The sequence below is a fragment of the Bombus terrestris genome, unplaced genomic scaffold (assembly GCF_910591885.1).
Source record: "Bombus terrestris unplaced genomic scaffold, iyBomTerr1.2, whole genome shotgun sequence".
Taxonomy (NCBI): domain Eukaryota; kingdom Metazoa; phylum Arthropoda; class Insecta; order Hymenoptera; family Apidae; genus Bombus; species Bombus terrestris.
In genome coordinates, this window is record NW_025963549.1 from 2,187,487 (window position 1) to 2,197,570 (window position 10,084).

The window sequence follows — 10,084 nt, forward strand, 5'->3', positions numbered from 1 at the left end:
GCTAGCTAAACATATACTGTTGAGATGCGTTGACATCTGGCAATCATCTTATGCGACGGATAGAGTCTGCGTGTGGCGAGACACGGGACAGAAACCGTTGGAATGTTTACTGTCACGTGCCGCTACGATTATTTCATTTAAGGACAGCTATAGAATTACTCCATGCCTTTATTAGCCAAAACGTTCATCCCTTGACCGCGGCTACGTTCGGTGACTGGTTGTCGCCTCGAGGCCAAGTGCAGTATCACAAGTTTCGAACAATTACAATCGGACTGGATGGCTACAATTGTTGAATTACAGTTATGGTAGAATCTAGATTACAATGTTACTGGATTTTCCCAAAATTCCAAACGGACGGTTCCCGTGTTCTTTCATCTCCGATTTATATTTATGTCGCTGGTAGTTCTCACGCATTAGCTTATCGACGGCCTGGCTGGGAACGATCAGGGAAGCGAACTTTTCTGCCCGAGCGCCTGGAGTGATGAATTCCTGAGTCGTCTTTGTTTTGCTCGTTTCAAACATCAGGTGGTATTATTACTTCGCGATTTTCGCTGTAATGGTGTTCAGTGTTATCGTTCAATAAAAATTCACGCGTTTCGGACGGTCTACGGGTACGATTACGTTCTTGTTGCTAACTTCAATAGCAATGGTCCTTTTTGCTCTCGATATAAATTGATGCGGTCCGCCGTAGGGTGGTTGTAAGGGGTATCCAATGGCATCGTGACGTAGAAATGCGTAAGACGATGTTTCGAGTGGAACACGGAGGTTTCTTTTTCGCCGTGTCGCGTAATCGGGTGAGGCCTGATCTTTTCTATTCGTAGTTTTAGACGGCTTCCGTATTTCGACTTGGCCTGTTGCTTCGTTGGTGCACAGAATTCTGCCGGCAATCGTATGCCGGTGCCATAAACTATTTCGGCTGTCGTCGTTTTCACGTCCGTAATAGCTGTTCGTATGCCTAATAAAACTATTGGCAAGATTTCTACACAGTTGCTCGTATCGTGGCATTTGATTGCTGCTTTTAGTTGTCGGGGCAGGCGCTCTACCATCCCGTTGGTCGCGGGGTGATAGGCTGTCGTTCGTAAATGCCTAATGCCGAGGAACAGGCATAATTCGTTAAATAAGTTTGATTCGAACTGGCGTCCTTGATCGGTCCTTATCCTTAAAGGTACGTCGAAACGGAATATCCACGTGGAAAGGAGGGCTGAAGCAACGGTTGCCGCCTCCATGTCGGCGATGGAAACGGCTTCGGTCTAACGCGAAAAACTATCGATTTTCGCCAGGCAGTGTCGGTATCCTAGCGTCCCGTGTCTGGGGGGGTTTGTCATGAGGTCTTCGACGTCCTTTAGCTGTTGATCGCTGAGGCATTTGCCTAGCGTCACGTTCCTAATTATGCTCTAGCAGTTTATATTTCTCTAATCAAGTTGTTTGAATGAACTGTAATTTATACCTGTTAAATCAGTGTATACTTAATTGAACCACCCCGATTATTCTAGCAGAAATAAGGTTATCGATCTGTTCGTGGCTGTTAGGAACATGATACATTTACACTGTACATGTGAATATGTGTGTAAGCGTCAGAGGACATCCAGGCCTTAGTTGGGACAAAAGACAAGAGTCAGTCGTTACAGGTATCTGGAAGAGTCGGTTGGCAACAAGCGTGCGTGCGAGTAGGATTTCGAGGTCCTTAGAGTATAAGATATATGTATGTCGGAGATGAAAGAACACCGGAGCCTCCCCTTTGGAGCGGTGGGAGGACCCCCTTAGCGCTGTAACCCAGATTTCATCATAGCCGCACTAAGAAACTGTTGTAATTTGATCCGACTGTACTTATTCGAAATTTATGATAGTGAGCTCGGGCTCGAGGTGACAACCGGTCGCCGAACGTAGTCGCGGTCAAGGGATGAACGTTTTACCTAACAGAGGTATGAAGTAACTCTATAGCTTTCCTTAAAAGAAATACTTGGGACGGGGCACGACGGTAAACATTTCAACGATTTCTGTCCCGTGGCTCGCCACACGCAGACTTTGTCCTTCGGGTAAGACGATTGCCAGATGCCAACGCATCTTCACAGTATATGTTTAGCTGGGCGAGGACCCGCTACGAATATTAAATTTCAATTACACAAAGTCTCTCAAATGGCCTGTGCCCCAACTACGGGAAGATAAGAGAAATCTATCCTTCCACGAACGACGCTTCTCGCTAGCAACTTTCCCCAAGGACAGCTAATATCTTTCTCTAACCACCAACATGGAAATTGACCAATTAACAGCAACGTCAATTTCCCTCACCCTTCGAGCGAAGACTTTTCTCCGCGAATCCGGTGATCTCGTGCCCTTAGGCACACCCATCATAGTTTTCTTCGACAGCATCACCGCGACGGAGAGACACCCTCTAGCGCGATCTCATCAGTAATCGACCTGTCTTTCGTATACGAAATAATTGTCCCCGTGCTCTAACATATAGTGTAACTTAGACGCAAACGAAGGGTAAAGTCCAGTATCCGTTGACCGCGGAAACGTTGCCGGAGCCGAGACCATTGTCATAGTGCCGCGAATATCGAAACCTTGCGATTATCTATCGACGCTGTAAATCTCTCTAATTTGTGTTAATAAACTCAACCATTGTTACACCGCACCTATGGCTAATTCCAACGAAGATACACCGAACACCCCCACCCACAATCCTGACGTGCATCCGACATCAGAAGTGGGATTCGGATCGGTTATGACGGTGAACGGAATGAGGGCCATTTTGCGTGGCCTAGTGGAGGAGCTGAATTTGAAGCCGAGTGCGGAACCTACCAAAACTGTGCTACCGGAATTTAACCCCGACATCCCGGGCGCCGATCCAGTCGCATGGTGTACCACTGCTGGTCTGATTATGAAGGACCACCCCCTACAAGACCGTTCGCTAGCCACCGCTTTGAGCAGTGCTCTGAAGGGTTCCGCAGCAAATTGGTTTTCGCAGGGAGTGTTCGACGAAGGCCTCACTTGTCCAGCGTTTACGGAACTTTTTACGACGCGTTTTGGTGGCAAGGATACAGCAACCTCGACACTAATGAAGATACTTAACGAACAACCACAGAAGGGCGAAAACACGGCGGCTTTCGCCGCTCGCGTCCGTTCCCTCATAAAGATGAAGTGGCAACATATAACCTTGCCGGAATTATTCAATGCTATCGCCTTTTATCGAGTGAAGTCAGTCGACCGGCGTATCGAACGAGTGGCACTCGAGAAGGATATCCGGACCGAGGACCAATTTTTAAACGAAATAAGAGTCTTCGCTCACGAGAAGAGGCCGGCGACAAGCAATACACCATCTAGCCCCGAAACCAAACGACACAAGCTGTCCGACCCCCGCAACAAGTGCCTCTACTGCGGTGCCTTTGGGCATGAAGTGGCGGAGTGCCGCAAGAAGATGCGGGCCGAGAAACGGAAGATACGACGTCCAGAAGGAGGCCGACAAGCTACATCGTCCAAGCCGGTTTGCTTCAAGTGTCAAGCGGAAGGACACATCGCCTCTGACTGCCCGCTGCGGAAAGAGAGAGGAGACAGCAACGGCCAGGAACGTCGAGTCGTATTCTGCGTGGTGAAGGCCCCAACCGGTAAATTAAGCCTCCAGGGTGAGTCGTTCCCATTTTGCTTCGATTCTGGGGCCGAATGCTCGTTAATTAAGGAGTCCGTTGCCCCGAAATTTCCCGGCATACGAACGGCCGACGTAGTAGTAATGCGAGGGATAGGGAATACATGCGTTGAGAGTACGTCGCAGATTTTGTCCACCGTATGCATCAACGGTTTTGCGCTCGAGATAACTTTTCACGTCCTCCCCGATAGCCACTTAAAATACGATATCATGATTGGTCGCGAAATTTTGAGCCAAGGCTTCGATGTACATATTACGCGCGACAGTCTCAACATTTGCAAAACGAAAATAGTTAACGCCTGTAATAGGACCGTCGAAAACGAGATCGATCTCGGTGAAGTAGACACCGAGGTACTTGGTAACGATAAGGGCCGGTTAATTTCCATTCTCGAAAGGTTTAAAAACTCATTCATCACGGGTTTCCCACGTACTCGTGTAACTACGGGCCAGCTAGAGATACGACTAATCGACCCTAACGTCACCGTCCAAAGAAGTCCTTACAGACTTAGCGAGGAAGAGCGGAAAACCGTGCGGGAGAGAATTAGCGAACTAATTAAAGCAAACATTATAAGACCTAGTAAGTCACCGTTCGCAAGTCCTATGTTGCTCGTGAAGAAGAAGGACGGCTCTGATAGACTGTGCGTAGACTTCCGAGCGCTAAATAAAAATACGGTTGCGGATCGGTATCCCCTACCCCTTATCGCAGACCAAATTGCGAGATTGCAGAACGCGAAATACTTCATTAGCCTGGATATGGCCAGCGGGTTCCACCAAATCCCCATACATCCCAATTCAACGGAGTATACCGCGTTCGTTACACCCGACGGACAATATGAGTATGTAACGATGCCGTTCGGATTGAAAAATGCACCGTCCGTTTTTCAGAGGGCCATCTTTAACGCCTTAGGCGACCTTGCGTATTCTTACGTCGTCGTTTATTTAGATGACGTCTTAGTTATTGCCGACTCGATAGATCAAGCTCTAGAAAGGTTGAACACCGTACTAGATACTCTTGTGAAAGCCGGATTTTCGTTCAACTTCGCGAAATGTTCTTTTCTGAAAACAACGGTACTTTACTTGGGATATATAATCCAAAACGGAGAAGTTCGTCCCAACCCGGGTAAAATACACGCCTTAAGTTCCTTACCCGCGCCAACGACCGTCACTCAGCTCAGACAATTCATTGGGTTAGCTTCGTATTTCCGTAGGTTCGTCCCTAAATTCTCGCAGATGATGAAACCCCTGTATGCGCTCACCTCAGGTAGCAAAACATAACATGGTCAGATAGGCACGAGAAAATCAGACAACAGGTAGTTTCCGTCCTGACCGACGCGCCGGTACTAATGATATTCGACCCTAATTACCCAATTGAGCTACATACCGACGCCAGCTCGGAGGGCTACGGAGCGATCTTGATGCATAAAGTCGAAGGTAAAAATAGAGTAATCGAGTACTACAGCAAAAGAACTACCCCCGCGGAATCTAGATATCATTCCTACGAACTAGAAACGTTAGCAGTCGTAAACGCCATCAAGCATTTCCGTCACTACCTACACGGACGAGAATTTCTTGTTGTTACGGATTGCAATTCGCTGAAAGCGTCAAGTAACAAAGCGCATTTGAACGACAGAGTCCACAGGTGGTGGGCTTACTTGCAGACTTTCACCTTCGACATTATGTACCGAGAAGGGAAGAGGATGTCCCACGTAGATTTCTTCTCGCGAAATCCCGTAGACTTAGGCCACCGTAAAATTGATAAAATTGTGGAGAAAGAAATCAACTTGGCCGAAATATCGGAAGACTGGCTACTGGCCGAACAGCGTCGCGACCCGCAAATTATAGAAACTACCCGCAAACTACGAAACGACGAGCTCGCGGAAGATATCGCGAATACCTATGAGTTGCGCTCAGGTATCCTCTATCGCAAAGTGCAGCGGAGGGGTAGAACCCTCTGCTTGCCCATTGTCCCGAGAGGCTTTAGATGGTCCGTTATCAACCATGTGCATCAGTCGATTATGCACTTGGGTTGGGATAAGACGCTCGAGAAGCTGTACGAGTATTACTGGTTCGAAGGAATGGCGAAGTACGTTCGCAAATTCGTAGAGAACTGTCATGCCTGTAGAGTTTCGAAGGCAAGCTCGGGTAAGATCCAGGCCGAGCTACATCCTATACCTAAGACCAGCATACCTTGGCATACGGTCCACATGGACATAACGGGCAAGCTAAGCGGTAAAAAGGATTCCAAGGAATATGTCATTGTTTTGGTCGATGCTTTCACGAAGTTTGTACACTTACATCATACCCGTAAGATAGACTCCTTTAACACCATCGAAGCTCTCAAGTCCGCTATATTTTTATTCGGCAGTCCCTGCCGGATAATAGCAGATCAGGGTAGATGTTTTACGGGCAAGGAATTTCAGGAGTTCTGTGAAAACAAACAAATTAAAGTCCACTTGATAGCGATCGGTGCTAGTAGAGCCAATGGGCAGGTAGAGCGTGTTATGAGTACGTTGAAAAATATGTTCGCGGTAGTAGAGACGACCGGTCGATCATGGCAAGACGCGATTGGGGAGATACAATTGGCCCTGAATTGCACCACCAACCGCGTGACTAAAGCGAGCCCACTGGAACTACTAATCGGTAGGACAGCAAGACCGTACGACTTGTTGCTACCTGATAGCGTTGAAGAAAGAGAAATAGATATCTCCGATGTAAGACAACAGGCGACAAAAAATATAGCAAGTAGCGCCAAACACGACAAAGAAAGATTCGATAACACCAAAGCTAAAGTGGTTAGGTTTAATGTCGGTGATTTCGTATTGCGCAAAATCGAGGAAAGAAACCAAACCAAGTTAGATCCAAAGTTTAGGGGCCCATTCGTAATAGCAGAGATTTTGGAAGGGGATAGATATACTTTAAAGACATTAGATGGCAAACGATCGTATAAATACAGTCATGACAGATTAAGAAAAATGCCGAATAGTTGCGTTCCTGCTGAGTTGGACGTCTGTGGTGATGACAATGGCAGTGACAATGACGATATGACTACACCGATCTCAGAGGATCATTAACACTATGACTATGACATTTAACACAATGTTTCCACACACAAGCCTAGTGCGACCACACACTAGCATTCGATATTTCCACACAAGCCTAGTGCGAATACACACTAGCATTCGGCATTCCCACATAAGCCTAGTGATACCACACACTAGCATTCAGTGTCTCCATACACGCCTATTACATCAATGCACTCGTGTTCAGTGTCCCCATACACTGCACTCGCATTCAGTGTCTTCATACACACCTATTACGTCAATGCACCCGCACTCAGTGTCTCCACACACGCCCAGTGCGGTAATATGATCCAACAAACTGAGACTCGTCCGTGTACGAAATCGAAAGTGATCTGTCATGTCATTACGGTCTGACCGATAACTCACAAGATGCAACTGGCGCTTTGAATACCAATCATAGTGCTACTGACTTTTGTGTTTTTTTTTCTTCCCTACTTTATCATTAAACATCCAATCGAAATTTTTGTTGTTAACCTGGGCCCTTGACCTATTTGGACAGTTAGTTAAGCCATAAAGAAACTAGTACAATATAATTTAGCTAAACTATAAAGGAACAAAATACTAGTTATATCAAGTTTAACATTAGGAAAACTCAATATTTTAGATCCACCCGAGGACGTGTGATAGTCAGAATGGCCGTGTCGGAGATGAAAGAACACCGGAGCCTCCCCTTTGGAGCGGTGGGAGGACCCCCTTAGCGCTGTAACCCAGATTTCATCATAGCCGCACTAAGAAACTGTTGTAATTTGATCCGACTGTACTTATTCGAAATTTATGATAGTGAGCTCGGGCTCGAGTTGACAACCGGTCGCCGAACGTAGTCGCGGTCAAGGGATGAACGTTTTACCTAACAGAGGCATGAAGTAACTCTATAGCTTTCCTTAAAAGAAATACTTGGGACGGGGCACGACGGTAAACATTTCAACGATTTCTGTCCCGTGGCTCGCCACACGCAGACTTTGTCCTTCGGGTAAGACGATTGCCAGATGCCAACGCATCTTCACAGTATATGTTTAGCTGGGCGAGGACCCGCTACGAATATTAAATTTCAATCACACAAAGTCTCTCAAATAGACAAATGGCCTGTGCCCCAACTACGGGAAGATAAGAGAAATCTATCCTTCCACGAACGACGCTTCTCGCTAGCAACTTTCCCCAAGGACAGCTAATATCTTTCTCTAACCACCAACATGGAAATTGACCAATTAACAGCAACGTCAATTTCCCTCACCCTTCGAGCGAAGACTTTTCTCCGCGAATCCGATGATCTCGTGCCCTTAGGCACACCCATCATAGTTTTCTTCGACAGCATCACCGCGACGGAGAGACACTCTCTAGCGCGATCTCATCAGTAATCGACCTGTCTTCCGTATACGAAATAATTGTCCCCGTGCTCTAACATATAGTGTAACTTAGACGCAAACGAAGGGTAAAGTCCAGTATCCGTTGACCGCGGAAACGTTGCCGGAGCCGAGACCATTGTCATAGTGCCGCGAATATCGAAACCTTGCGATTATCTATCGACGCTGTAAATCTCTCTAATTTGTGTCAATAAACTCAACCATTGTTACACCGCACCTATGGCTAATTCCAACGAAGATACACCGAACACCCCCACCCACAATCCTGACGTGCATCCGACATGTATAACTGTTGTGTGCTAAATAAAGGGAATTATTTGTATTTCCGAGTCCCTTCTATATCCTTACAGTGGCGTCGATTATCTGATGGTAACGGGAATTTACGACTCTCGTTGACGCGAAACATAGTTGATTTTGTTTAAATGCTAGTTATAGTTTCACGTGATTAGTGGCAGAAGGAAAGAAGGGTATACACGAATCATTTATAAACCACTTAAGATGTATAGGCGAAAATGACTTGAAATAGTATTTCTTTACTCAGATTGCCTTATTTTCATATTGCTATTATAACATAAATGTCATGGTAGAAACCCGGATGATAAATAAGTGGCTTATTTCGTTAAACAAATTATTGCCTTTCTGAATTAAATTAGAGACTTTCAATAATACTCAACTACGAAATTTATGTTGATTCTTTAATAAATGGTGCATGCCTGTCAGCTAGATATTATAAGAACGAAGACTTTACCATTAAAACTTTAAAATTTCGACAAAAGTTTTAAAGCGTAGGCGTCACTGTGTAGGTACGTAGGTAGGTAAATTGAGGTCAACCGGATGTAGAGTTAGTGCCGCATCGGCCACGCTGGTCTTTACCTTTCTCTCATTGCGTTCGTCAGATAATTAATATAATTTACATGTTATTATAAACAGTATTATAAATTATTATAAATTTTTGTACATTATATATATTGTTGAGGTAAATAAATTCAAAATTTAGGGAACAACGAATTCAAGTATTATCCTGTTCTGTCGGGTTACTATTGGTGGCGGGGCAGTAGCCGCTTGGGGTACGTGGGCGTTGTCTCTGGACCGCTTCGGTCAATCTCACTCCGCGAGTAGTTGGTAACGGTTGTGTCGAAGTTAGTGACGAAAGTGCGCAGTGGTTTCTCAGTCTGATTCGTGTATTTTCCATGTATGTTATATCAGATTTCTTGGATATTATTTCGTCACAGTGTAAAATGTGTCTCTTTTATACTTGCGAACTGGTTAATTCTATCGTTGTTACTGAATATTATAATATTCCTGTACGTTAGTGTATTTGTAATGGTATAGAATGGATTCGGAAATACAAATAATTCCCTTTATTTAGCACACAACATTTATACATGTATCTTATACTCTAAAGACCTCGAAATGCTACTAGCACGCACGCTTGTTGTCAACCGGCTCCTCCAGATACTTCTAACGCCTGACTCTTGTCTTTTGTCCCAACTAAGGCCTGGACGTCCTCTGACGCTTACACGCACATTTACATGTACAGTTTAAATGTATCATGTTCCTAACACGCCTCCTTACATTTATACTGTACACTTAATCGTATTTACATGCTTTGACGTATTACGTAACAGAAACTTTAACACTTATTGCTTTATCTACATTTCTCTTAGTTTACATTCATCCATGACCTAAAGCTTTCGAATTTCTCCCTCTGTACACAGTGCCTTCGTAAAAATATCCGCAGTATTTTCGTCTGTACTTACCTTAAGTATGTTTATCTTGTTCTCCTTTAAGCACTCGTGAACATAGTGGTAATGAACTTCAATGTGTTTAGAATTTTTTGTAAAATTTCCGTGCTTTGCTATACTCATCACTTCAGAGTTATCCTCATCAATTTTTACAGGGTTATCGTCTAGATTTACATTGAAGATTTTCATAATTTCCATAATGGACATTAATTCACTCACCGCTTCCGATAGAGCTACATACTCTGCATACGTCGA